Source organism: Takifugu rubripes, chromosome 7, assembly GCF_901000725.2.
Source record: "Takifugu rubripes chromosome 7, fTakRub1.2, whole genome shotgun sequence".
Taxonomy (NCBI): Eukaryota; Metazoa; Chordata; class Actinopteri; order Tetraodontiformes; family Tetraodontidae; genus Takifugu; species Takifugu rubripes.
Genome location: NC_042291.1, coordinates 12,133,247 through 12,157,609, shown reverse-complemented (window position 1 = coordinate 12,157,609; position 24,363 = coordinate 12,133,247). Strand labels below are relative to the sequence as shown.

Here is a 24,363-nt window from a genome sequence, read left to right as displayed (position 1 = left end):
GCACTCTGCCTTCTGATACATGCTTGAGGCTGTGCAGGTGCGAGCGGTCCAGACGGCTGCATCCAAACACAATATGCAGTGATCATCCATGAGTCCATGCCAGCGTGGACCGGAGGGGAGGGACAGGCGCGCTCGGGTCCATGTTCAGCTAGGCCTGCTGAGAGTGCATCCCTAATGAAAGGTATAGAACCATGACACAGCAGTTCTCTTCTAGCGGCTCTGAGGTCAGACGGTTCAGGGGAGCAGGGTTGGAGAGGCGAGGACCGCTCAGGCAGACGGATTTTGAAGTCTAAAGGTGGTTCTAGCCCAGCAGTTTGACTCCTTTAGGTTCAGCTCACCGCCGAGCCGGTTCCCTCTGCAGTCTGCCGCCATCTGCTTGTTTTTCTTGAAGGATTTTTCATGTGCGGCAGCTGCAGAAAATGTTGAGTCTGTGTTACTGGAGGACAAATATGGAAAGCATCTGCTTTTTCACAGCTGCTGTCTGCTGCTCCACTTCTTTAGCCAAGTTGAATCATTTTGATGTATTGTGCGCCACTTATCGGAGACTAATCGCTGTGCTAACAATTTATAATTTACTGTGAATGAACTGAAATAGACTGGTTGCGATTATGCCACATGTGGGTAATTGAATTCATTGAACAAGGATCTGATCTGATTGGGTCTTCCTGCCCTTCTGTTCCGTTTCATTGGCTGTCGAAGGTTGTTGGCTCACCTCCTTGGCTAAAAGACCCAACTGAAGAGTGCAACTTTGAGTATTTAGAACACTTCTATTTAGTGGTTTGCCAACCACTAACTAGCTCTTTTCTCACACTAAAGGGCTATTAGCCGGTTGGCTACAACTTGTGTGGCGACCACCACGTCGGCCCCAACGAGGAAGCACATTTTAATGAAATGTTTCCATTTATTTCCTTTTTCCTTCTCTCCATCATCCCCCCTGTCTGTGTTCCCTCAGCAACTATTGTGCTTTAATTCAGTATTCCAGGCAAGGTGAGCAAGGTGTGTTTGTGTCTGTTCTGCATAATTAAACTTGTGTGTGAGAAGACGTGTGTGTTCAGAGGTGCTTAAAAAGCCCCTGACAGACAGCCACATGATTCCCTAACCTGGAGTGGTGGGAAAAAAAGACTCATGAGCCATTTCCTGCTGTACTGATTAACTTGATTATGCGAAGGGAGCGGAGGTGGTGACAGCAGTGCAAAGTACAAATGTCACACCTGCATCACTTTCTCTCGAGATAAATGATGCGATCGTGCATGTGTGTGTGTGATTGTTTGTTTACGTTGCAAGGAAGGGATTAGAAGGAGGAGCAAATGAGACACAGGCGACATTTGACTCCTCTGCGGTTGACAAAGTGACTCATTGTGAGTTAACGAGCAGCTTCACTTGAAAACAAAAGAGGAACTTTGCCTGATGTGCAGGCCCGAGCGTGCCCGCTCACACACACCTCTGCTCTTCTGTCTCAACCATTTCACCTCAGGAACAAAAGATGGCATCATTCAAACATCACTGAGACAACCTCACACTTTAAAACATAATCAACCAACAGGCATATTTACCTTCCTCCAGCCTGTCAGATTAGAGCTGTCCGTGCGCTCCACGTACGCCTGCGCGCTTTAGATTAAACACCAAATCTGTGCCGCCTTCATGAATAGATTTGCCTGTGACCCTGCAATCACTCCTCTCTGCACAGACAAAACAAGTTTTCCCCGTGATTGTGTGTGATTGCGTGAATGTTGGTGTTTGTTCGACACTCAGTATTCTACACGTGCACACTGTGCAATGATGGTACCCAGACAAAGCCTCACTGCAAGTATAAACACATAAAATATTTCAATCCCCCCCCTCAGACCCCTAGGCTTCTTTTACAACCTATAATCACACACACACACACTTGTCTGCTCTTCAGTCATGTACCCTGGTCAGGGTGGGGGGTTGAAGGATGCAGGTGGGAGGAATGCTGCAGACACCAAGCGTGCCGACAGCCACCCTGCCGGAGCCGACGGGGCCGGACCGGGTCGTGCCGAGCCGTCGCTCGGGAGCAGTACGGCGACTTCAACGTCTGGATTTAAAACATCGCTGCTCCTGAAAGTGATGATGGAGGGAAGAGCGCTCGGTCCCCCCCCCCCCCGCGGTAGCTGCTGAGCCAAGATAGCGCTAACAGATTTCTGCACCGTGGGGTAGAATGAGCACGCGGGCACTTATGTTTGTTTAGAACTGCAGATTATAATTTGGAAGGAAATTGCCGCTCTCACATCCTCCCAGTCATCTCTGTTGTAATCAGACGGTGTGTGGCAGCGAACAATTATAGAAAAAATCTGTTGCTAGACGGATGCTAGCAAGAGAACAGCAGAGATCGATGCTAAAAACAGGGTTCAGGGGCTGCAGTTTGGACCCAAACGAGTGTTTAAGGACACCGCAGGGGTTTGCTGCACCCACCGGGCTCTTTTTTGGGTGGACCGTCCCTTTTATGTGCGCTTAAATGCACATCGTGGTACATTGTTTTCTCAGCAGCTGTTGTGCTCACATTTGTTTTGCATGTGCGTGCACACACACACACACACACACACACACACACACACACACACACACACAGGGTGGAGGACTTCCTGTCACAGGTCTGGGTTGGGGGGGTTGAGGTGAGGCTGGGGCCTCAGATAAAATGGAACTCCGCCCAGCAAACAGGCTCCTGTAGGCAGCACGCGCTCTGGAATGCCGTCGTGCGCTGTTTGAGCTGTGTCACTAATGGGATGTGCTGATTATGTAGCGCACGTTCAGAGAAAACAATGACGTATTTCCCCCCCCGGCTCATATCTATATTTGCACAGAGGTAGACATAAACATATCGGTCATAATATCGGAGCGCTTCGAATGAAACGTGAAGTGCGCCTTGATGATGTCATCACACCGCGCCTGAGCACCCAACACCGCCCGTATGTCACACCAAGGGAGCGTAAATATAAACGAGTCTTTCTCATGCTTTCATTTTTATTGAAGCTGGCCCCATCTTCACAACCTGGTGGAGTCCGTCTCCGTGGCAACGGCGCTGTGGGTTGATGTTTAAACTCCCCAAGTTTGATTGGGCGCAACAGGTGGGAAGCTGAAAACCAGGTCACCGCTCAGGTGAATTGTGGGCCCTCAAGCTAGCGCGCCACGCTCTGTCAAAACCAGCTAGTGTGTCAGCATGGCAGGATCAAAGGTTTGGGGGGATCAAAGCTCTCTGTGGTGAGGTCATCGAGGTCGTTCGCCTCCGTCGTCGGTGTTTCCGGCGGGCGCTGCCTTTCCCCTGCCACCCGTCCGCCGTCAGACTGAAACGCCGTCTCTCCGCAGCGGGTCTGCTGCAGGGTCAGGTGGAGTGTCCGCCGGAGGTTCCACACTCCCACTTCAGCCGCCACTTTGTCTCCTTTCAGCGCTCGCTTCTTGGCGGGTTTACGTTAAAGAGAGCCGGAGGTTCGGGGAGGTGCTAATGCCTTCACATCTCCTCGGCGCCTCGGCCCCACTCATGGCGTGATTGAACTCATTCATTTGACACTGTTTCGCTCCCCGGTGCCCCCAGGCTACGCGCTCTCGGGGGGCTCTTATTTACACCGCTGCTTCCTCTTTGCACGTTTTTCTTGTCCGATGCGCTCTGGCATGTTCTCGGTAGAGGGGAAAGAACTTGTGCGCGTCTTTGGCGCCCATGGCGTGAAGCGCCAGGGGTGGAGCATGCTTCACTTTTCATTAGGCCACAGTGGAGACGAGTTCTCGGCTCTCGCGGCGAGAACCACGACCAGCAGCCAACCATGAGGGTGTTTAATTCAGCGGGCGCGGGTGACCCGGGGCACCAGGGTTTTCCTTCCAGTTCTTCTTGAGCTTTTCCCTTTCGCACTTCCTCTTCCCTCCCTCTATCTCAACCCTTTCGTTTGAACAATTGCTGCTCTCGATCTGCCCCTTTTTTTTGGGGGGGGGGGTCCAAAATCGACGATCCGAGCCGCGGCATCGGCGCGAGATTGACGGGCAGCGTATCCAGACGCGTTCCGCCCGGCTGCGTCCTGCGTGTTTGTTATTTGAGGGTGGGTGCAGCGAGAGAATGAGAGGTTGGGGGGGGGGGCTTTTGTGGAGTTTACATAATTAATGTTTTGCCAAACAGAGGTTCAGTCAGCGCAAAGTATCAGGTCTGATCGCTCGTGCAAATATTGTCCCAACGACGAGTGCGAGCACTTTTCCAAACCTGTTCCCAAAGAGCTTAACAACCTTCCATAAACATTCATTAATCAGGCAGCCGCGACTAATTAAATCCAGGTAATGAAAAGCCCGAAAAGGTTTGAACTTTTGCACAGAACCGTCAGATCTTCCTTGTCTTCCATAATTGCTCTGGGATAGGAGAAATTATTTGCCCCCCACTCTTATCTGAGAGGCTAAATTTACTGTTCTGTCATCGCGCCGAACTGGATTTTTTTTCCTTCCTTGATTTGGGGTTATCGTTGTTTGTCATTTCAAGGCAGCAGAAACAATGATCCCCCCCCCCCCCCCCCCCACGTGACTGGAGCTCTGGGGAGATGCTCTGTCAGCATCGAATGGGGCGTTTATCACAATCACACCTCAAACCTGCAGCACCAGTCGCAGAGATGGAGACAAATACGGGCAAAAATGCTCAAACTAGCAAGATTTTTTTGAAGATTTTATGCTGCTCTGTTTCCTATAATGAGGCGTTTTGTTACATTATTCTGATTATTTCTCAGACTGCAGCTGGACTCAGCTCCATATCTAATCCATCCATTACTCTCAGTGTGCAGCTGTGTAACAGCGGTTAATATTACTGAATTATTTTGATGATTCGGTGTGGGAGGAATTGGTTTAATGCTGTCCTGACGACACCCTCAGGAAGAAACATCAGCAGGGCTAATGCACTTTATAATCCTGTTTGTGGCCTTGCAGATTTATTTTGGCCATTTTTTCCTCTATTATTTGTAATTTCTTTGACTTTATGCACGGTTATCATTGAATGAGCCTAATTGAGACGGGCCGCGATCCAGTCCGGATCTGCCCCAATCCAGCAAACGGCAGATTTAATGGCGCGAATTGTGAAAATCTGCTTTTGAAACGCCGCTCAAAGCCGCCAGGTCAGTGGTGTCATGTTGTAGCCATTGATTTTGTTCTTCTGCGGCGCGGCGACTGGCTGCCTCCCTCGGTTACGGGGAGCCCCCCCTCATACAGAAGCACGCCTGGTCCAATTGTTCCAGTGATCCGCTAGTTGCTCCAGCCGCCGCGCCTCAATTAGCTTGTCTGTCATTAGCCGGCGGCTACGCGCGGGAGGCTGGGATCGATACTTTAAGCTGCTACAGAGACCTGAAACCCCTCAGCCCTCAGTCTTCTACACCCCCCCCCCCGCAGGTACCGAGTGTATTTCGGGGTCTGGCTGCTCATGGAGTCAATAATACATTTGTCAGAGGCGGGCCTGCCCCCCCGCGAGAGGGAGCGCTCTGGGTTCATCATCGGTTCATTAGACCCGTGTTTGTCTCCCATCGACCTGTTCGGCCGATGCAGCCTCTCGTCTGCCACTGTCGACTCGCCGACCACACGTTAGAGTGGCGGCCGGCTGCTCGTTGGCCTCTCTCTCTCCGAGGTTGCGCCTGCAGTGGCGCCTGGAGACACGATGACCCAGTTTAGAGCAACAAACTGAAAAGTGCCTCAGTGACAACTGCGAATCTGTTTTATGCAAATGATGTGACAAATCAGACGTTTTCCAGCAGTCGGAGGGGAGCGAGGACCTCATGGTAATGGCTCGCTTATGCAAATAATGGTGCTTAACTCTTTATTTATTTTTGGACTGTCAGACCTCATTAGCGGGGGTGTCACTCTTTCATATAGGAATTGTTATTCTGTCTGTATGTTTTGGATCAACTTGTTTCACTTCCAATTAGGCTTGTTGGAGCACAGTTTTCTCAGCTCTGAACTGTCGATTCCGTGGTTTCTTAAGTCAGCAGCGTGACTCAGGATGTCCACCTTCGACTGTCTACCCTTCACTCTCCCAGTCAGCTGCAGACCATCGTCTCCAGAGGCTGGAGAGCTAAATCCGCCATGCTTTTCATTTCTGCACCTGCCTACCGCACTTGACTTTGGCATTGCTCCATCAGCTCATTCATTTCCTGGATACTGCTGTTTATCCCAATCCAGGGTCACGGAGGGGAGCGCTGGAGTCTGTCCCAGCGGCGACTGGCTGGACTACAGGCTGGACAAGGTGCCAGCCCACCACAGGGGACAGGAAAGGCCCCAAGCTCAGAAATGAGCCAGTAGCTTTCTTGCTAAACAATGACAGCGCTAAAATCAGATCCAGATTTGCTGCAAACTTTTAAAACTACAAGTTTTGAAAGCCCCTTAGACACATTCCTGAGTTAAATTAGACCTTAGAAGGACATATTTTTGAATAAAAGCAAGCCAAGAATGGAGTTATTGTGTTTAATAGATCTAATACCCATGCAGTAGTTCCAAGTAATGCCATAAATAAAAAGTCCCCCCCCCTCCCTACAAAGTTGCTTGGAAGCATAAACACTGAAAATCCCAGAGGAGTAATGTCGGCTCCAGTTGTCGGGTCCGGTTGTTCCATCTCTGTGATGCAATCAGGAGCAGTAACAGCCCCAGATGCACAGCCTCGGGGGCCAGAGTGGGGCGGCTCTGCCGAAGGGTTTGATTGGGCTCTGATTTGTCGAGTGCGCTGCACAACCAGGAGACGGAGAGCAGCGAGCGGCTTCCTCAAAAACATACTGCCCAAGTTATGAGGCGGGGGTTCACCCCCACCACTGATGGCATATTAGAATAAATAAGCCCCTTGGCAGCGCAGCTTTTACAGACTATTTTTGGCCGTTTTCTAAACCGGTGGGCCCCACTCATGGGGTCGACTTGGCCAGATAATCTTCCCCGAGTGGTTGAATATTACTGTCAAGATAATGGGCAAAAATGCTTCGCTCAGAACGAGCTTAATGCGCGGACCTTGTCTGAAGTAATGCTGCAAATGTGCGTGTTAGCGTGGAGCCTGAATCACCGCTAACTTCTGCTTCTGATCCGGGCCGGGCCAGAGAAGAACAGGTATTCTGCGCAGCTACGAAAGCCCGTGTTGCGTTCAGGTAGCAGACGGGGAGGCAGTGGCACAGACGGACTCGCCACCAAGTCCTGTGTTTCTGTTGGCGAGCGGGCTCGGAAAGAAGCTAATTGTCTCTGATAATCTCTGGGTGGGAGGGAGAAGGAGGCCGAACACAAACCAATCAAGAGCAGAAAGTGTAACATGGGTGTACATAAATTTCCATTTTTGAAGACTTCTGCCTTTTCCAAGCAGACAGCCAAATGGTCGGGTTCGTAGCGAGCCCAGACTGCCGGGGGGGGGGTGCTAGCTGTTATTAATGTTTAAAGACTTTGGCTGTGATTGAAAAGACTCTCCGCTCTTTGATTTATCACCCCAGATCAATCAATCAGCGCGCACCAGTCGGATCCCCTCAGACCCATCATAGATTTGGGGGGGGGGGTGCCACACAGGGTGGAGTCGCAGCTTTCACACTTTGTCTGCTCACATCAGCCCCGACTCCTCCGTCGGCTCCTTCAGAGCTAAAATTTGATTGCAGGCTAATGGAACACGACTTGCTCACGATTGGAAAAACGTTGCATTCAAGGTTACAATCACTTGAATTTTCCCAGCCAGGGTGAAATGAATCCCGCGTTTCGTTCCAGCGCCCCCCCACCCCTTTTCACAGCTTTTAGCACCTTTTTTTTTTTGCTTTTCTTTTTCCATCGCTGCAAATGTTTGTTGACAGGGCGCAGAAGCAAAGTTAAATAGGGTGAGGGAAATGAAGCTTTGACGCTTATAAATAGTTGCAGTGCATTTAAATTTAGAGAGCAGCAATATTCTAGCTAACAGACTCCGGCTCATGGGGGAACAGTTTGAAGCCTTTCTAAATTACCTGGGTAAACTATGGCGTCCTCGTTAGAGCACAGGCTGCTTTTTGGCCTGTTAAAAGGCTCCGTTGATATTTTCTCTCTCTTGTCTGAAGGAAATTTCTCCGAGTTTTGTCAAACCACCAGCGTCTGAAGGATAAAAAGGGAGCTTTGCTGCATCTTTGTGCAGTTTTATCAAGTGTAAAGAGTTAGCCCTCCGCCGGTCCCTCCGGGGTTCTGCCTGAGCAGCGGCACCAAAGGACACTTCTCATTATTTAAATACAGCAGTGGATTTTTTTCTTCCTTTTTTTTTTTTTAAAATCTTGGTTACGAAACATTGCTGATATTTCTGTTTTTCCTCTTTCGTCTACGAAGGCGCAACGTTAACGTTAATCCGGACGGAGGTTTCGGAGCGGCTGATTATCGAGACGAGCTCAGCTGCGAGTGTTGCCGTCGAAAAGGGACGCGTAACCTTGCAGAGTGGAGGGATTGAAAGCGGTGACCGGACTGATTACCCTTGTACTCACCTTGTCATCCGTTAGCCGCGTGGCTCACAGAGGAGGCGGTAATCTCCGACGAACGGCGGACACTTTCTCATGCAGATTAGATGCAGAGTATTTTTAACGAAGCAAACTGTGACGGATAACAAACTGTCTTGTCGGGCTCTGAATATGTAAATGTTGTGGAGGGCTAACTGGAGGGCTAACTGGAGGGCTAACTGGAGAGCTAACTGGAGGGCTAACTGGAGAGCTAACGCTTTCATTCGCTCGCACTCGAAGATCAGCAGGCTGGAGTGACCCAAGTGTCGAGTTCACGTCCGTTTTTACTCTTTCTTTCCCTCATAATAACGAAAAAGCAAAAAGCTTTACATCGACGTGAATTTTTGTCTCCGTTCTTAAAACACGGCGCTGCTGCTTCGACGGGGTCTCAGCTGCCTCCAACAATTCGCCGGAATCCAAAACAGGCATGAAGAAGTGAAACTGGTAAACAGTATTACTAATACATGATCCCTGTCATAAATGTTTCTACGGAATGTTCCAGTGCGTCGGGAATATATCGAAATTCTATGAAATCTACCTTTAGATTGGGGCTGAACTGGGGTCGAGACGGAACCTTTTAATTAAAGACGGTGGGTGGCAAAGGTGGGTTAGAATTGGGATTAGGGCTCTGCGGTTCGATCCAGACATTATTTCCCGTGGGATCCACCTGAGGGTCCAACAGGAGGAGTCTGAACATGCAGACAGCGCTTGGCCTCGTTAGCACCCCAGCTCCGTACAGCGAGCAGAAAAATGGATGGCTTCCTGACCGGCTCCAATTATTTAAAAACGGAGGTGGTGCATATCCAACCCATTATCCCCCTCACACCCACTTCTGCCTCCTGTGTTCATGATCTAAAATCAGCCTAATTTTGGAGGTGACCCGCTGCTCTTGAGATTAAGTTATGTATCATTCGGCTAATCCTTGCTGACAAGTGTGTGTGAGCGGCGAACCCGACTTCTGCGGCGTGTCATCCGCTAACAGATGGCATAAATCATTCTCTTAAACGCTGCATTAAGTATTAATCATTCTCAGAGCTGTCACTGTCACCCTGCTCGGTGGGCTGCGGGCGTGCAAAGTGTGATTAATGGAGGTGGAGATTTAAGCAGCCACTTTTGGGCCCTCACCCTCTTTAGCATCGCTGTTGCGGGGCAGCCGGCCACCTGCACTTCCACTGCCATCACCTGAGTGAAGCCATCAAACGTTGGACGGGAGAAAATCTGCTTCTCTCTTTGCTGCGGCTGGCGCGGTTATAGCTGTGTGTGTGTGTGTGTGTGTGTGTGTGTTTGTGTGTGGGGGGGCAACTCTCCCAGATAGCTGCGATATCTTGTTTCATTTCATTTTTGTGGCTTTTTCTTTCCTTTTTGTGAGATTTTGTTGTATGAAAATGGTCTCCACAACAATTTCCATTGATGCTCTTCACAAAATGTGGGCTGAAATAATGTTTCACCCACTTATGTGCGGTGGAAAGGCTCACATGAGAGGCTCGAAAGACATTCCTGCTCTCCACAAAGTGACTCCAGGGTTAGGTGTGGGTGTAATGACGAGACTGCCCTGTGGGGGCAGCAATGTGGCGCAACACGAGCACAAAGCTTTGAGAAGAAGACGAAGAAGAGCGCATCATAAGCTGCGTCACGCGCTCGTTCCCTCCTCACCGACTCACTTCAGCGAACAGGCTTGAATGTAAAATTTAACTCATAATTAACTCGATCATTCCTAAGTAGCTTCAGTTGTACGCTACTTTCTACAATCTTTTATGGCCTTAAATAAATGCCATCAGTTATTTTGGTTGTCATACAAAATACATATTTATCCTCAAAGTGTTTAAGGCCAAATGCTAGAATTCACAGAGCGTATAAGAATGTGCCAACGAGAATTTCCAAGTGTATGTCTGTGTAAATTCTCAGTCATCCAGGTCATTGTATCCAAGGTAGTTTTTCTCTGTCAACTGGACTGGGTTTCTTCTCCATACACTTCTTCCAAGTGCATGTTTCAAAATATTAGCTAAGCTATTGTGCCACCTTGTTTGCTAGGCTATATTGCCTAGCCTGTGACAGGACGCGCCTGTATCAGCGCTAACAGACCACTCTTCAGTGTTGCTAGGTGGGAACTGGGTCTCTCACGCTAATGAGCTCGAGCTTTTCCCCAGTTTTTGGCACTAGCCAGACAGGCTGGGCTTTTTTTGAATGTCGATCCAAAATTGGTTGCTAATTTTCAGCCCAGATATAATTGGGAACCTGGCTGATGCCATTTTCTCAAACCTGTAATATTGTTTGTCCACGAAAAAACCCGTTTTCACTTAATTATAATGTTTTAAGCAGGCTTACGTCGCCTCGCGGGAGGGCAGATTCCCTGTCATCATCTTTATCAGGCTGCTCCCAGTCTGTAGGACATTTATTTATTCATCCATTCATGTTCGGTGGCAGCGCTGGCTCCAGGATTAACACGCTCCTCTCCCGCCCGCCACCCTCCCTCGCCACCCAGCCTCGCCGGGCCTTAACTCCTGCCTCCCTCGCCAGTGTTCCTAATCTGACGTTGATGCAAAGTGAAAGACCACTGGAACTCTTCCGACATCTCTGTTCAGCCCCCTCTGCGTCTGGTCTCTAATCTTGCGCTGTTGCATTGCATTTGCTCAGCTCCAGGCTCCCCCCCCCCCCCCCCCCCCCAATCTCCCCCCTATCCCCAGCTCCCCCCAGATCCCCCCACCCCGGGATACGGGCCTCTGATGTGGCTCACCGAGTCGCGCTGTCACAGAAAATGAAACAAAAAACTTTAACGGTCGGGCGTTTCTGCGTAGTTATCTCCCGAATGGGGGCGCGGTAGGGGTGCAGGCGCCACCTGTCGCGGAAAGGCACAGGAGGACAGTAAAAGGAAAGTGTCTCCAGAATTAATGTCCCTGTTGTGTCTGCGTCATTAATCATCGGCTCTGAGCACAAACACATCTGTTTCAGCCTCCGTGAAGCCGTCTTGGATCCAGCGGTGCTGCTTGTTGAGGTGATGGATCAGTCCGATTGGTCCTGACTGACAGACATTTATAACGCGGCGCTGATATGTTGACACCCGTCAACAGCGAAACCTGGACACACACGAGCCGGAAATGTCTCGGAGCTCACGCCCACAGACCTGTTTTTGTGTGGCCGAGAGACCGAAGATCGCCCAGACTTCGCTCAAACTACCAGAGCCTCCAACTCCCGGGCGAACTCCTGCGAGGGCCACAGGTTTAGGGGTAAACAAGCAGACCAACAAAGCTCATTTCTGATCTCAGGCTCCCGTTCATACACACCATGGGTCGACCGTGGGAGGAAGGGAGGAAACACCTGAACGCAACATGGAAGGAAGCACCTGTGTTTTCTGGTACCACTGGAAGGGTGAAAGATGGATCGGAATGGCTGCAAATTCCCACATTGGCCTTCCCTCCCCTGCCGATCGGAGCCGCAGCCCATAAGAATCCAGGTTTATTGGGGGATATTTGAGCCCCGAGTGACCGCTGATGATACTCATTTCCACCAACTAAAAAAAAAACAGATATTAGTGAAGTTTAGTGGGTTTTCTGGACGGTGGAAAAGGGTTTAAGTGTCTTGTCAGCTAGCAAGCTAGCATGATGGTCTCTGCACTCAGAACTACCAAGTAACTGATTCATTCCATTATAATCAGACGCTATCGTTAGAAAACACGTCTTTAGCTTGTTAAAAATGAACATGCTGAGATTTTGTAAATGTTAAGTGAGGGTCTGATCCGCCGCCCCCCCCACCACTCGGCTCTGCTGCCAGGTGTCCCCTGGTGTTTAAACATTAAATCTTCTCTGCGAGGAGATTTAAAAGTACTTGAGCCCTGATTAAAACCCTTAACTCATTTTGCAATACCTGAGTAATGAAGCTGCAAATGAGAGCGCAGTAGAGGTTCCTACCGAACGCCCGTGCACGAGCTTATCTTCTTTTTTTTTTTAAGTTCTCTAACAATCACTGATTAAAGCTGCGCCTTTTCACAAGGCGGATCAAACATTTGTTTTTAAAAAGGCAACGCTCTCCGCATCAGATCGGAACACGTCCTGTTTTCCGGACAACAACAGAAGCAAGTTCCCGCCTTGGCGGCGGGATTTTTCCGACCAAAGTACAGCTTTGATTAAAGGCTGAAAGGAAAAGCTCCATGTTGTCTCATGAAAGAGTCAACTTCTTTCTTTGACCTTTTCCGGAGTCACGCCGTCCTCTGAAAGCAGCTAAAACCTCTCACGGCTTGATTTTCCGCACAATATATTTTATGGTGCGTTTCTGGCAGGTGAGGAAAAGATGTGTGTGCGTGTGTGTGTGTGTGTGTGTGTGTGTGTGTGTGTGTGTGTGTGTGTTCGTGTGGGTGTGTGAATCATCCACACTTAGAAAAGATGTTGGCTTCTATGTTGTTTTTGAGACAAAATTGATCTCCCCCTCTTTTATTGCAAAATTCCTCCATCTCGCACTTCCCTGTGTGAAGTATGATGCAGCATGATTGGTTCTGGACGGCCTAAAGTATTGTTCTCGCTGCTAAAGACGTGATTGCCGCCTATTTTTCCCCCCGATGTTGTAGAGAAGTTGTGCTTAAGCAGCCAGAAAAGCTGCAAAGTGGGAAAAAAAGACAGAATCTGCTGCTCGGAGCCATTCGTGGCTCCGTAACCTCTTGTTCCCACTTCCTGGTCCCACAACTGTGGCTGAACGTGTGTGAAGGGCAAAATAGGAGAGGAATAAAGGGAGTTAGCCTGTGAGCAAGGCTAGCTAACTGGGGCAGAATGGAAGCAGAGGCATTTGGAGGCTCCGACCTTGCCTTTGTCACTGCTCATAACTGTGCATTTACAGCTTCACCTTCTAATACAAGAAATAAAAAATATGTAGGCGGGAAAGTGTCTGTAGGGATAAAAAACCCTGAGAATTGATGTCGGAATTTCTGCGCGCCACCATTATTCCTGATTACCGTGAGCAGAAGAGCGGCAGCATCAAATCCCGCTCCTCCCTGCCTTATTTCAGGCCCTGACAGCAAATGTTGGGGTCCGCCGGCGTCCTCCTTCATAGGTCGATGACCCAGAGCATGAAAAAAAGCAGGCGCACGTCTGCCCTTTGTCAGCGCGCTCCGCGGTGAAACCGGAACGGAATCAGTTCTGCTTTAGATCCGTTTTGACGCTCCACCTGAATGATTGTGGCCACCCCGGAACTGGGATCCTCCAGGACCCCCAACCTTTCACGAAAATTGGCCGTAGTCCAATAGAACTATTTTTTATGATCTTTCTGTATGTTGTTCCTTTATTAAACCACATTAGTGAAAGATTTATGGAAATATGTGAATTCTGTCTGCGGACTGTAAGAAAACACCATGTAGATTGTCCGAGGCAGGGCCAGAACCCGGTATTCCGGAGGACGCGCATTCCATCTTTTTATTATTAAATTCCAAAGCTGCTTCCGCCGTTGTTGAAAATAATTTCGTCCTCCAGTCGGCTCTGGGCCTCCCGGTCGCCTCCTGTCCGTCTTCACATGCCAACTTCCTGTCAGAAAGTTGCTGATTGGTCCCCGGGAGACGAGCGGAGACGTCCAGGCACGCGCCATTATCGCGTTTGAGAAGACACAGCGCAGCTCCGGCGTTATGCTCTTTCACATGTGGGTTCAGTCCCAGGAAACCAGATAAAACGGGCCGATGTGGAGCGATCCTGAGCGGTCAGACAGCAGATTCAGCCTTCTTATGTTTTCGTCGGTGTTGATGCAAAGATCATCGCTTCGGCTCTGTTAGCGGATCGGATCTTTCTGCTATAAGCCTCATAAACAAGGAAGGATTAGCTTCATTAATGTGCTAGCTTTGACAACAGGATCAGGCTAATATTCCCAGCGCCTTTTCTGATGCGACACCAGGACGGAGTAACGTCGACCCGTCTGTTGGCGTCGCGGGAAGAGACCGAAAACTTCCCAAACCAGACGGACGTGGAGGTTTATTTTTGGTGACGGCGGGGACAGTTCGCCGTTCGCTTTGTCGTCCCAGTTGGCGTTTTCTCCTCACGCCGCTCATGAAAGCGCATCCTCACCTGTGATTGTCACATGTCCGTCTGCGTTAGTCCGCCCGTCCATCATCGGCATGTCTCCGAAGCGGCGCCGCACGCCGGGAGGAGGAGCGGGTGCAGGAAGAAGGGAGCTGGCTTTGGGAAACGCCGGACTCACCGCTTGGCTGCAGCTGCTGGGAGATTAATGTGAAACACTACATGAGGGGGCAGGTGGCAGCTGCCCCAGGAAGTGGGCAGGTGGAGCCGGATGAGCGGGTGGTTGGTAGAGACAGAGAGGGGAGGATGCCGGGAAGTCTAAATTCTCTCTGCGTGTTAAATATTCCAGGAGTTCGGGCCTAAATACTCACTATTGACGCGGCTGTCTTGTGGGTAGAAAAATCCATTGTAAATAAGAAATCCACCAATCAGAGAGGCGGCGGTGATAAATCAGGGATAAGCATGAAGTTGTTATTTTCCCGGAATCACCGTTTGTAAACAGAGTTCATCTTCCCGACGTCCCACTGGTGCGTCTGCCGCCCAGTTAGTGTTACTGGTTCTGCACCTGCCAGCCAAGGCTAATTAACTCGCCTCCGAGCCCCGAAACTCCCTCCTCCCTCAAGCGGCTTCTGATGCGTTCTCAGTTAATCTGGCAGGAGACTTCGTCTTCGCCTCTGCCAGCAGAAGCCAGACGAGGTTAGAATCCTCTTCTCTGAGTGTTTTGTTGGGTTTGTTTTTCCTGACGCGGCTCAAAACAGATCTGGGAAGCTGAAACTGGCCTTGAACCAGCGGTGAATTGATTAGCGCTTGGTCACAATTCAGATCTGCATCAAAACAAACATGACATCTGTTGTTAAGTGTCTCGTCAGAGGTTTTATAACCAATAAATAAGGTTCAAGGTCCCTTTAAAGCTTTACCTCTTATAACCGGGTAATTACACTCCCCATTATCCAGCTGTCCGCCATCTTTTTGGTCAGTAACTTGTTGTTGGCGTCACGTGGTCCAATTCAAGGTCGTCCAACGACGGCGAGGAGGCTCGCTCACGGTGCGGCCCGTCTCTGGTTGTGGCTTGAATAAACCGGCAAGCAAAAGGTCGCATTTGTCTCAGCTGAGTTAACGCCGCAAACTGGTTATAGATCGGGAATTAATTACCCAGAAAATTTCATTAAATAAATTCTGAAGGGCGGGTGGGGGGTGAGCACAGGCTGGAGGCTCACAAACTCCCGTCTAATCCAGGATTTACAGGCTTCTCTCAGCCCACGTGAAGGAGAGTGGTGATTTTTTTGTATTTATTTATTTCGATGCTTCGGGCTCTTTGGTTAGGGCGTATCATCGGCCGGCAGCGTCCTCACCGCCAGCTCGCCAAACATTACGAGACAGTGAAGTTTTCCAGCCGGGGACACGCTCACGTTCAAGGGGGTCGGCTGAGTTTGAGCCGGGGAATTATTGAGCAGCTCCTCTGGGTCAGCGGGCCAGATGTTGCGTCACCGTTGTTTGGTGGATTCAGGTCAGGCGACCCAGAAAAAAACCCTCCCAGAACTGGCCGTGAACCCGCATTTATGTGATCAGAGAGCACCTTCACACTTTAGGGGGGTGGATGATGTAAGAGGAGAAGAGGTTTCCCGGCCAGCGACTCAATCAAATATTTACTTTGGTCGTAAATATTGCAGGAGGTGTCGACAGGCGGACGTTCTTGTGCCGGCGTTTCATTCTCGCCACTTCCGAACATTTGCCTCTGCGGTCAAGCGGTCGCGCTCGTCCGTCATATTTTCACAGTGAACGAGGTTTCCTTGGAATCCTTGAAAGTTTCCTTGAAAATGAAGTGGGGCGAGAACTATACAAAAGTCTTGGAAAGTTTGGGATTTTGTGGAAGAAGAATAGAGGTCAAGGGTCGGTCCCTGCTGGACCAGACCAGAACATGTCCACCGTGTTCCAGTGGACAATGTCAAGGACTATTTTTATAGCATTATTAAAAACTTTATCCAGGTTTTTATAGGACGTGCTTGCGAATGGTCCTGGAAAGTCTTTAAATCTGATATTTATTGTAATGTAAACACAAATAAGTGGACTTCGGGACATAATGACCTCGTCCACAAATGGATAAGGACTATTTTTGACGATCTTTCTCTATGTCACTTTTAAAATGAAATGGCCTAATTAAGCCTGCGTCTTGTTTGTGTGTCTTTTGTCGTGTCAGAACACAAAACACTGCCTGGGATGTCCACGAAGGTTATTTCAAATCAGACTATCTCCGTTGTGTCTCTTCAAGGTCCCCCGAAACCAAAAGAATATAAAGAGCAGAATGTTGGACCGTGCTCTTGTTATTTTCTCGTGTTTTGCTAAAATCCAAAATCGGTCTGTAAGAAAGATTTTTCTCAGCAGTAAATCTGTGCACAGCAGTCACCAATGTCGTATTGAATGATTTTACTGCGCATTCACTTTGTTTTTCCTTTTATTCTCCTTTTTTCGTCAGGATTTCATTGGATTTTTTTTTTTGGTGCAGCAGAACGAGCCTTTACAAATAAAGCTGAGTTGAATTGAATCAGAGTTGCAGTGCAAGACGCCGCTATTAAATATTCTTCTGCCGGTTGAGTGTGGGTGTCTGCAACGTTCCGCTTCACCTTTAAGGACAAATGTATCAGTTCAAAACACCGATGTGCGTTGCCAGAGCTGCATAGTCATGAAATGATACTGGGGCTCTTTTAACCTTGTCAACTTCTGGATGCAGCCGGGTCACCGGAGGTCAGGTTTTTAGATTTAGGCTGTAGATGAGCAGTGTTGTCCCCCCACATTCTGGAATAAAAATGGTCTGAGCAGTTCTTTAATCTACAGCACACCTAAGGAGGAACTGCAATCACAGCAGCGCAAATGATATCAATTTAGCAAATGGCGACACAGAAAATCATCTGTTAGGCTGTAAAAGGGTAGTGATGGTTGTCATATGTGTTAAATAAGGTTGATGGATGTAAGAATGAGTGCTGTTCATCACAGAAAAGATTGCATCAATAAAAAGATAGAATTTCACTCTGATCTGGCCGTAAAATGAAGCCATTTCACGTGGTCTTCATTAAAGGACCTAAATAGAGAGTAATGTTTGGATGTGAAGAAGATTAACAGCATTAAAACGAGCATTTGTCACATAGCATGAAACATGACTGGGAATTTAACGAGGACAATAAATCAGGACAATATCAGCAGCTTCTGCTCTGTAATTCTCAACATAACCTGGATTCACTGGATAAATATTACACTAGATAATCATCACGAATGTGTGATCAAATGAATTATAATAACAATAATCTAAAGTTAAGTCATTTTAATGACAGGCAAAAATGCTAAAGTGGACATCAGAAGACGTCAGTCACCAAATCCGAGCCGTTATCTCCGCCAGCAGGGGGCGCTGGTGCAGAAAATGACGCTTATTAAACCAGTTGGTGTCAGTTCTTCATCATCTCAGGCAGAACACCGGTTTAAATAGCATATCTGTTTTTTATCAGTTCAGTAAATAATAATTATTTAGTAAATTGGAATAATATTACTGGAATATTTGTAATGTAGCAGCTGATTTTCATGCCTATAAAACCCTTTAAAGTTATTCCTCTCACAGTTGGGCTCCTGGAGGCCCGCTAGGAAGAGTTTCAGGTAAAACATTCACAGATTTACTTGTCAAATCAAGCATAAATGTCAAGGAAAGTTTGAAGTCTCAGAAGCAACAGGAAAACGTGAAACATTAATTGGGAGTTTCAAACAGAATAATTACCAAAGAAGGAACATTTGTCACATTTGTCAGATTTCTGCCGGGGTTTTTATATATATTGTGCTTTTCTCCTGAGCAGCAGAAAGCAGAATGAAACTGTGATAATTAAATACTTAAGTTCTCTAACAGAGAGTTGGACCCTGAGGAACCGGTTCCACAAACAGGAAAATTCCAGAAAACAGATTTCTCCCCTCTCGGATTTCCTTTGTCTGCACGCCGCCGCGATCACGATAAACTCGGAGTGGCAGAGAAACACGCACCGTTGGAGGAAAACTTTGAAGTCACATTCTGATGTCTGATGTGCTTTTATCAGCAGCTCCAGGATGAAATATTGTACCAGTCCTTTAGAGCCAAGCAGAAATTAATTTCAGAACAAAAATCGCTTTGTCATTGTTCACCCTCAGGAGATTAAAAGTGAAATGTCCTTTGAAATTTGAGTTATAGAATAAAGGGTTCAGACGTGACCAGGGTTGGGACTGAGATTCTCTCTCTTCTGTGGCATAAAGGTAAATGTGATACTGTTATCCTCCATTTTGCTCTGTGTATCACAAACGCTGCTTTTTACTTTGACTTTGAAACATGTTTTTTTTTTTTTTTAAATAATAATAATAATTAATATCCACAATCAGAGCTCTTATGCATCTGAAAGGGCCTGAAGCGACGTGAACGCTGACCTGAAGACTGAAGGAAAACAGAAGGAATTGAAACCGAACCGTCTGATGTAAAAAAATAATCTTAATTCAAGGACCTTCAAATCTGTCCAATCAGTAAGCGCAAAGCCGAGAGTCTGATTATAAAGAGCAGCAGAAGGATTCTTCCCCGAGCGCTTCTGAAGCAGCTTCACATTCAGATTGTAAGGATAATTTCAACTGCAGCAACAAAGGACAAGAAGCACTTTGAGCAGGCGGAATCGCAGGAATCCTTCAGAAGAGTGGAGGAAAAGTAGACGTCTTTAATTTGATACTTGTCTCCGGAGCGCGTCTGTTAATGGAATAAAAGAGTGCGGCCCCGCCGTCATCGTTTCCTGGTCAACTGGGAACCATCATTGTGTCTTTGGAGAATCGTCACACTTGGAAAAACGTGCTGCTTTTAGCCACGGTGCCCAACACCGCCCCCTAGTGGTGAGGTGGAGAACGCCACCCCTTCCGTCTGTCTAAACTCGGCGTTAAGATTAGCATCATTAGACTCTAAACTGCCCAGAGGAGCGAGGAAATGGTGTTTGTGCTGTGTGATTGACTGGTAACCTTTTGTCCTACATGCCAGGAGGTAAATGGTGGAATACTATAAGGCATCCCCACATTCCTGTTGGGGACTGATGAATGGCCGACGCTCACGCGTGGATGTTGACTCCACTACAGTCTCTTTAGCTTTGCCAGTATTGGACTTCAGAGCAGTTGTGGAAGCTCTCTGTTCTTCGCTATAAAGAATACATTTTGATTTTTAATTTCGGGGGGGGGAGCGAATCAAGTGTTTTTCCGGGCTTGGCCTCCGTTCTGTTTCTCAGGACGTTGGCTATGAGCTTGAATCCCCTTTCCCCGCTCCATTTATTTCCTCACCGACTCTTTTTTCATCCTCCGCCCTCTCTGGTACGGTATATTTCCCAGTTTGCCCTGCAGCTCTACTGTACCTCTTTCGCACCTCCCCCAACCCTTTCTCTTCTGCATCCCGGCCCCGGGTGTGTGACTGGGCCCATCCAGGCACCGGGGTTGACTTATTACAGCCCAGGGAGGCAGACTGATGATTTCATTGCGTATGCAGGTGCGAGGATGGATGGTTTTTCCAGAGACAGCCGGAGAACTGCGGCGGAGAGGAGCCTCTGTAGGGAATAAATACACCTGTCTCCTTCTGAAACATTGTCCGGCACTCTCCGCAATGCAAATCAGCTGCATCCCTCTGTGCATCTGCCTCCAGAATTACTGCCACCCTTCTTTACCGGATCCCCATTAGCTACACGCTCGGGGGAAGCTTAGCAGCTCCTCCATCTCACACCATCGGTCGACGGTGGCACGTTTTGTTGCCTCCGACGCCCGTTGCAGCAACAGAGGCCGCCTGTCTGGATTTTTGTTCCTCTCGTGCTTTCTCGAGCACTTTATCTGACGGCCTCCGTCTGCAGTATTTTTGTGCTGAGTCGTGATGGGAACCTCTCCTGGAAAATGCCAGTTGCTGACTGTTATCCAAATATCCCGACTCAAGGGAATGGAGGATAAAGGAAAGGCTGCGGCCCCCGCAACATTCCAACTATTCACTGAAAGATTAGATTTTACAGTTTTATGAAAAGATTAACTCTGCGCTCCCGTCCTTGGCATATAATTGAGACTGGGCCACTGGGTGTGAACAACTGAATATAATATAAAGGCTGAAACTTTTATGCGCGGGAACATCGGTTCCATCATTGATTGTCCCATTTAGACTAAATATCAGCACTTTAGTGGTCTCGTCGAAGGACTCTGCTGACAACGGTCAATTTGCCAGTAACTTCGGCTTCTTGTGGACTCTTAAAAGGGGAAGCTTATTGCACATTTGCAGTTATTTAATGCCGCACGTGGGCTCGTTTAAGATGAAATAGAGTCAGACGGACGCAGTGTTGGCGTTGATGGGTTTTGGCCATTTATGAGTGAAGTTGGAAACCAATCAGGCAGACGGCGACGATGCTTTATCGCATCTGATACATCAAAACAGACATGCAGGTTTTATAAAAGAACATGTTTTCCTTTAGGAAATCGAGGTAATGATGTTTAAATGAACGTCGGCAGCCCTGATTGCAGCCCTCCAGGCTCGCCGTGCACTATCCACTCGCTATAATTGCGCCACTTCTGCTAAAATAATCTAATGTTCTCCGTGAGCGCTTTCTCTTTTTTGTTTTGTATATTTGTCAGTCTGCTGGAACAAAGCGTAGAAATGTCCCAATCCTTGCAGCACCCCCCCTTTGGTGTTTGTTCATTTATTTATTGGGCCAAATCTTGTAAAGAGCCATAAAAGATTAACTGCTGTGTTTCAGATCAAAGGATTGCTTTCTGTGTGCGAGGCTGGATCGTTTATTTCCTCTGAAATATTACCAAAGTCCGGTCTGACATGGGACACGGCTGTCTTGACAGCAGCTTTAAGCTTTAAAATATCACCTCGGCGGTTGCAGGAAATAAGGTTCCAGGGCCTCGGCCAGCTCTTTGATTTCCTCCCTGCAGTGTTTGACTCACTCAAGTCGAAAAGCCGTCGCACCTTAAATAAGCTAAGACCGACATCCTCGCGGTTAAAACATATGCAAATGAAGGCTGGAATAGCAGCGGGCCAGAATATTCATGGTTCACAGCTGACTGACACTCTAATTAGATAGCCAGGCAGGGGATTATACAAGTAAACAGAGAAGGAGATACTGACTCTAACATGAGGGGCTACATCAGACAAATATGGACACGGAGAGAGTTGCAGCCTTGATTAACTCCACTTATTAAAGGAATCTTTTTATATGTTCCCAAGGCCGCGGCTGCAAATTGGCGTCTTGGTGGTAAACAAGTCACCGCCCTTTTTTTTATGTGCGGGCGGAGTTGAGCCGGAGTCCGCGCATCCATCCTCTTCCAGAGCGACGCAGGCGGGTTCTCTGCACAGCTCGGTGCTGGAACAGAGCTGCAAAGATCTGTTCCTGCTGGTTTTGCATCCTTAAAAAAAGGGAAAGGCCTGCGTCTACATTCTGGGTGTGTGGAAATGTTATATAAATATATTTCCCCCCGATATTAAGACAGGAAGTTGTAAAACGCCCCAAATGAGCTGCACGTGGCCAGAAGCGTGAAGAACAGACCCAACCTGGGCCAAAAGTGCCTTGTCCCACTTTGCGCCGGTCGTTGCGCTAAATGATGCTGTAATTACTCAGGTAAAAAAATGGCCACTGACGCCCCCCCACACCCCCTGTTCCTCCAGGAGGCGGCGAGAGGGGAGCGTGTTTGTCCTGATCGATGAATCACGCCGCGTCAAAGCGAGATGACACCCCCGACCGGCGCCGGCCTCGCATCCTGGCTCGCCACAAAAAGGATGATGGGACTTTTGTAGGGAGGAGTCTGCAGGCTTCATTTACCGGATCGGGGGGGGGATAATATAGTGCTGCCGTTTGGATGTGTCAGGTCCCATATCTCTGGCTGTTCTATTAGAAATAGACCCCAGTGTGGGACAATTAACCCCTGGCCTCGGCAGCAACAGCCGGGCGCGGGGCAATAAATCAAGCCCCAGAGGGAGAGCCCTGCTCCCTCTCCTGCTGTTTGGCTGCTTTCACCCAATGGGCTGATGGAGGGCTGCTCCGGCAGGACTTCAGAATCCGTCAGCCCAGCTGTGCGCTTGGGTGTGTTTGTGCTGCCACGGAGGTTCCGCCGGGAGACGGTTCGATACTTCGAACGCCGCCAACATCATCATCATCATCATCATCATTATGTGCGTCTTACACACAAAAGGCAGCAGTGAAAAGTGTTTTCCACCATGATTCGGATTTTCTCTGCTTGTGTTTGGAAATTCATTCAGTGTTTTGTCCGCCGGGCTGTTCGGAAGATGTCGGTTTCAATAGGGAAGCAGTTCTCCTGTGATGGAAGATAATCAGATGTGTACAGTCAGGTTATATTAAAAACGTTTGAATTGAATCGCCTCAGTGAGACGACCAATGTCCGGCCATTAGCCAGTCTCAGAACAACAAACCTGAACCAGTCGGATCCCGTTTCGATCTTCTGTGGGAACAGTTTCGAGACTCAGGTCAGATCCTCTCCATCATGTATTGAATGAGCACAGATCTGCCCGGTTCAAACCAGTCCCCCCCCCCCCCCCACTTTTCATCACAACCACGTCTTGCTTTGATGCCAAAATAAACCCGTCGCTGATTGTTTATTTCGTCTTTGTCGTCAACGACGTTTGGAAAGGCTGACTCCGGTTTTCCCCCCAGGTCGGGACGCCGGGAACTGTCTCATCTATATTTAATGGCGATTAGGAATAAATGGCACTTGATGGAATCTTTAATATCGCGGCACCGTGGAACCACAGTGAAACGTTGCAACTTTTTTGGTGCAGAATGCAGAACGTGGCTGCGTGCTTTGGGCTGGCGTCCTTGATTTTACAGTCTGTAATAAACTGTACAGTCCAACGGCCATAATAAGTTATTAATGACTGGCTCTTTGCATCAGTACGGCAGTGAAAAGAGAATAATGAATCCTCACTGCACTGAATCCGATTGCAGTTTCCTCTCCTACGTCCAGGGGGGGTGGACGAGGGGGCGGAGCCAAATGTATAGCAGAATGTCGGGGTCACCTTCAGGGTGCTTCCTGCCGTCAGCGTGTTGCCCCCTTGTGCCGTGCTGCTCCAGTTCTCGCCGACCCCGCCTCTCCTGCCCGCTGTTAGACCGTGACCCTCTCTGTGACGGACTAATGCGAACTACAGCAACAGATGCAGGGAGAAATGGCTGAAAGGCATAATTCCAGGGCCCCCGGGGTCGCGAGAGCCATAACTGTTAACTATAATTTGAAACAAAATTTGGCGATCCCCAGGGTCCCTGCTTTGCTCAAACGTCATTACTCCTTTTGTGCGCCACTCAATGGTTTTCAGGACGAGGGGCCCTGTTTGTGAGCCGTTTACGGCGGGGGTATCTCTCCTAAGGTGCGCAGCGTAATTACTTTGCTTTTGCCGGGGCTCCAGTTCCTTTATGCACATCTGAAGTAATTATAGCTCTTTGCTCAGTGTGGCGCTCTTTTATGGGAGTTGCTGCACAAGTAAACAGGTTTCACAGAAGACTTCGCACCAACCCCACCTGCATTCAAAACATTTAAATGGGGCTTTCAGGAAAATAAACCGCCGTTAATAAACCGCCATCAGCGTTGAAAGCCCCTCGCAGCTTAAAATTCATCTCTGCTGATAAGGTTTTATCATAGATATTCGGTGCACTCTCACCTGAAAGCCAAGTCATTGGAGTAAAAGCATCACCATTATGGAAAACAGGAGGCTTGTATTAGTTTCACCATCATATGTTGATTTTTTCTTTTGTATTAACTCCCATGTCATAAGTTTTAAAAGCTCTCAGGTAATGTTCCAGGGATTGTGCTGGATAAAGAGAGTGTGGTTGAATGATTTACCCCATCAGGCCCAGAAGAGGAAGGTTTTGGGATTTAACTGAGAAAGAAAGCAGAAGTCACACCACAGACTTAATATTCCAGTTCTG

At 48.4% G+C, this 24,363-nt stretch overlaps 1 protein-coding gene across 2 annotated transcripts in view; it reads left to right on the top strand.

Moving 5' to 3' along the window:
• ptprub (protein tyrosine phosphatase receptor type Ub) overlaps window positions 1–24,363 on the top strand; it is a 100,895-nt gene that overhangs the window by 8,801 nt on the left and 67,731 nt on the right. The window lies entirely within an intron of this gene.